The following is a 5,607-nucleotide window of genomic DNA, read 5'->3' as shown; positions in this document are numbered from 1 at the left end:
CTCCGTTATCTACTGCATCCGGACTCTTTTTCAGCAATCGAAACCAATGCAAGTAACCGCTTCAAATTATTCAGATGCGTGTTTAAATTTCAGTCCCTTTTAAGGTGATTTTTGGATTCTTTGATGATTTTCCATGGTTGTGGTTAAGTGATGTGAAATACTGCCATTCTTTTCTATTCTCTATCTTTTCCTTACTTTGTTTCATTCCGTGTATATATATATGTTTTAGTTAGTTATATGTTAGATATAGTTTCATTTTATTAAATCCCTTATATTCACAACGGATTGTTTCTGTTTACTGTTCACAGTTCCAAGTCAATGAATGTTTGAACCTTTGCTACATTTGGCTAAGAATTACTGCTAGCACTGTACAAAGAAGGACAGTTTATTGTTCCGTGGCCAGAAAATAAATATTCCTTGAATTGATAAATGATTATATTGTCTGCTCGGTGGACGGACAGATCAAATAATTGTAATATTGATTCTGCTACAGTTAATTCGAAGATATAATCTAAATATTTATTATGAATCATAACCAGTTATAATTCGTCATAAATATTCCCCTTTTTAGAGCTAATAAATAATAATAAACGTTACAAATATAAGGACCTACAATAAAGCATTTCTTTGCAAATGATCAGATTTACAATATTCGTCTGGTAGATGAAATAAATAAATAAACAAACAAACCCATATAGCATTTTTAGACCATCTGTAATGGTTGGGTTGATAATATTGATTATTGATTGTCAGTTAAAAGTTACCACACAGAACACTCTAGCAACCAAACTGTAACATGATAGGAACATTTTTAAACAACCAAGCATAATGGAGGTGATTTTCGCTGACTGTGAGAAAGACATAGAGAGACACATTATTTTTATATGTATAGTTCCAGAGCAATGATCCAGAATGAGATTGAATGTTGGGAGCAGTCTGACTTCCGGAATGAACCATGTGCACGATTATACTCCACAGGACAGGTCAGAAGCAGATTTATTAGCCAGAAATGAGGGAATCTATGCTTGTTTGCACAGTGCCGGTGATCGATGGAATGATTCGGTGGGCCGTGGCGAGTGTGACAAAGGGACCCTGAGTTAAAAGAATACAATATTTGTCATTTTAAGATGATGGGCCAGCCAGTTCACAGCTCCCAGGCAGCAGTCTCCTCTCTCAAATAGCTCACATTTATATCCCCACAAAGTAGTGAGATCTACTGAGTTAGATGATTAATGAGTTTGGGAGCTGCTCTCATAACTCCAGCTTTCTTTGTGGTCTGTTCAACAGAGCTTGACAAACCTGATGCTGGATGCTTCTGGAAGCATGTTTATATCATATAGTATTTGTTATGGTATTTGTCAAATATTCCAGTGAATCATAGTTTTGTTTTGTTTTTCGTCTAAAATTTGACTGAGAATGAATTGTTTATTTTCACTATTACTATTAAAAAGTTTAATAGAACTGTATCTTCAAATATACTATATTGAATAGTTGGTATGTTGAACAGTTGGTCTGTTTCATTATTCGTTTATAAAAATGGCAGAAACATGTTTTAATGTGCATGCAATAACTGTGGTTAAAAAACTATACAAACTACACAAACTATATTCAAAGTTTCATGACTTTCTGATGTGAACACTTGAACACAACCACACACATGTACATTTCACTAGAGCCTTTTTGGTGTTCAGAAATGTGTTGTTCATAATTCCCAATGATATAGTTAGAGTAAAAATTGTGAAATGTTGTGAAGTCAAACCATATGATGTTAAACTGTGTGCTGTTTTTGGCTGTGTGTAGCACCTACAGCTCTGCAGATCATTCTAAGGGATCCCAAAATTAGAAAGGAGAAGTTGAATTTCATTTAAGTTTCTATGGTGTATTTCAGTACAAATATTTTGGTAAATCAGCCACGATGTAATGAAAATTTGTTATTGAAGGATGAAGCACTTAAAACTATATTAGATAGAAAGATAGATGGCAAGGCCCTTAATGAGTGATTCATTGAAATTTTCATTGAATGGATGATTAAACGATTGACTCAAAAACAGATTCATTCAGGAACTAAAAATTGCAGTGTTGCTCTGAGACGCACAAATGTTTGTTTGGAACTCGGAACTATTTGGAACAATTTTTGTTGGCGAAACAGGAAAATAAACAGACAATGTTTTGTCTAAAATGTAACTCACTGGATATTAACTTGTTTTCTGAACTGTTGTAAAAAGTGAATATCACATGCGTGCAAGTGTTTTTTGTTTTTTTGCAAGTTTATTTATATAGCACATTTCATACACAATGGTAATTCAAAGTGATTTACATAAAAAGAAGTAAAATAATCATAAAAAATAATCACAACAATAAAACAAGGAATTTAATGATTTAGCTCATCTCATCTCTTCTGGAAGCTAGTTCCAGCTGTGGGCGGCATAATAGCTAGAAGTGGACTCCCCTTGTTTTGTGTGAACCCTTGGTACTTCCTAATGATCTGAGTGATCTGTTAGGTTTATATTCAGTGAGCATATCTGCAATGTATTTAGGTCCTAGGCCATTGAGTGAGTTATAAACGAGTAAAAGTACTTTAAAATCAATCCTAAATATAACTGGAAGCCAGTGTAAGGACCTGAGGACTGGTGTGATATGCTCAGATTTTCTGGTTCGAGTCAGAATCCTGGCAGCAGCGTTCTGGATGAGCTGCAGCTGTCTAATGGTCTTCTTGGGAAGGCCGGTGAGGAGACCATTACAATAGTCCACCCTGCTGGTGATAAAGGCATGAACAAGTTTCTCCAAGTCTTGACTGGAAACAAAACATCTATTTCTTTCAAAGTTTTTGAGATGCTAGTATGCCGATTTAGTTACTGCTTTGACATGACTACTGAAACTAAGGTCTGTCTCCAGAATCACACCAAGGCTACGTCCACACGAAGCCAGAGCTTTCCCTATCCAATCTTTTTTTTCCCCTCGTCTCAAGAAATATCTGCGTCCACACGAAACCACAAAACCGACACAAAACGATGTAGTATACCTACCAGACCAGTATGTGGCCCTGTAATGCTGCCACAGAGATACACTAAAAACGGAGAAGAAGACTTGGACTATGCGCATAAACCTTGCGTGAGGTATACAAATGAACATGGAACAATACATTTATTAATCTGTGTTACTGTTAGTTAATAAAAAGACAATCGTTGTCAATCAAGTGTTTGTTCATGATTTTGTTGCTGTTACGTGGGGCGAGACGTGGGCAGATGACGTCATCGTTTCAGAAAATATATGGATTCGCTGTCCACACGAAAACGCAAGGGCGGCGTTTTCAGATTTATCCACTCTGGAACCTGGTTTAAAAAAATATCGGTTTCACTCACCCAAAACACCGGATCCGTGTGGACGAAATGCATAGACGATACAGAATGTATATGTTTACAGCTAAACGCGTCTCCATGTGGACGGGGCCCAAGATTCTTTATTAGTTGTTTGACCCCTATAGTCAAGGTATGCATTCACCCAGATCACCCCTAGAGTCAGTTATGCATTTGTGATCACACCTGCGCTAATATTCAGGATAATGGTACTCTTGCTTGTGTGAAATTACTTAACTGTCGTAAAACTGTCAACTGTCACCCCTGATAGATAGATAGATAGATAGATAGATAGATAGATAGATAGATAGATAGATAGATAGATGGATGGATGGATGGATGGATGGATGGATGGATGGATGGATGGATGGATGGATGGATGGATGGATGGATGGATGGATGGATGGATGGATGGATGGATGGATGGATGGATGGATGGATGGATGGATGGATGGATGGATGGATGGATGGATGGATGGATGGATGGATGGATGGATGGATGGATGAGAGACAGACAGATAGATAGATAGATAGATAGATAGATAGATAGATAGATAGATAGATAGATAGATAGATAGATAGATAGATAGATAGATAGATAGATGATAGATAGAATTTGTTAAAATCAGATATTAAATAAAAAAGTGCTTCATCGCAAGCTAAAACCTAAAATTGTGGTACTGTATCTCAAAGATCATTTGAAGAGCTTCAGTAACATTTTACCAAGCATTTACAAATGCAGTTTACAAAAAAAAAAAAAAAAAAACACACCTCTCTTTTTGAGACATTTCAAAATTATTAGCCTGCAGAAGATTTATATTATCTCAGTTAGATGTGTCTCTCATGCCACAACAACCATTTCTTGCCATTGTCTTATCACTGAACTCAAATGCGAAATCGGCTTTCAAGAAGGGCCCAGTGCTCTATTATTGCTTTCATTGTTCTCCGACTTTGGGCTCTGTGTCTTTGCTGATATGCTGCGCCTGTGAAAATGCGCCAGTAGTCAGGACAGAGAACCATTTCCACAGCCTCTGGGGCTTTAGGAGTGTATTTCTTTCAGACTACAGCAACACCAAAAGCTGTTGTGCCTCCAGAGCTGGGAATAATTTACATTGAATTAATGTAAACATATATTTGCCTCCACTGATAGCGGGCATTTTAGAGCTGCTCTACATGTATTATTTAAGAGAGAATTAAGTTTTAATCACTGCACTCAGGGAACCTTTATTAAATGAAAGCATGTCTATATAATGATAATGTGTGTGCTTAAGTACAAAAACTCACATTTCTGACTTTTACTGCGTGAAAGAGATGTATCCAGTGAATACACTGTTGAATTTCAGTATCCAGATTCCAGGAGTTTACTGGATGTTCCTGACAATTTACATTAGTCTATATACATTTGGAATTTATTCCAATGTGCACAAAGTTAGTGACGTGTACCTGAGTGTCTATCATTCAGGTGAAAATATATATTTCCTGGTGATAAAAAACATCTCTAGGTTACGTATGTAACCATGGTTCCCCGAGGGAACGAGACGCTGCGTCGAGGTCGCTTTGGGAACGCCTCTGCGTGACCGCGTTCTGAAACACATGTCAAATCAGCCCAATGGAGTAGCGAGACATCACTAGCGGGGTGACGTAAGCACCAGATAGTATAAAAGCGCATCCGGCAGAGCGCAAACCAGCTTCGATGAAGTAGCGCCTGCAGGGATATCGGGAGTATGCCAAAGAGACACAGCGTCTCGTTCCCTCGGGGAACCATGGTGCCATACCCACTGTGCCATACTAACAAGTCCCTGCCTGTGTGTGTATCTTGCGAGCACATCACGAAGAGAGAACTTGGGAACCTGAGGTAGATGCCAGGTCTAGGTTGTAAAAGCAGACAAAAGTGTGCAGAGAGGACCAGCCCGCCGCAGCACAAATGTCCTGCAAGGCCACACCCAAGTTGAAAGCCTTGGAGGCCACCATACTCCTGGTCGAGTGCGCTCTGACCCCCATAGGTGACGGGAGTCCAGAGGACTCGTAGGCTAGTGAGATGGCCTCGACCACCCACCTACTCATGGTCTGCTTGGTCGCCGGACATCCTTTCTTTGGCGGACCAAAACAAAAAATTGCTGATCTGCTGTACGCCAAGGGGCAGCTCTGTGTGCGTAAGCGTCCAGTGTTCGAACTGGACAGAGCAGATTAAGCCTTTCTTGGCCTACTTCCTGGAACGGAGGAGGACAGAATGCCTGAAGTACTATGGGCC

General features: G+C 38.9%; 1 protein-coding gene across 1 annotated transcript in view; it reads left to right on the top strand.

Moving 5' to 3' along the window:
* LOC107593505 (protocadherin-15) overlaps window positions 1-5,607 on the top strand; it is a gene marked incomplete at its 3' end in the record, with an annotated part of 149,335 nt that overhangs the window by 35,485 nt on the left and 108,243 nt on the right. The window lies entirely within an intron of this gene.

Source organism: Sinocyclocheilus grahami, unplaced genomic scaffold (assembly GCF_001515645.1).
Source record: "Sinocyclocheilus grahami isolate Dianchi unplaced genomic scaffold, SAMN03320097.WGS_v1.1 scaffold172.1, whole genome shotgun sequence".
NCBI lineage: Eukaryota > Metazoa > Chordata > Actinopteri > Cypriniformes > Cyprinidae > Sinocyclocheilus > Sinocyclocheilus grahami.
This window is presented reverse-complemented; position numbering and strand designations above follow the sequence as displayed.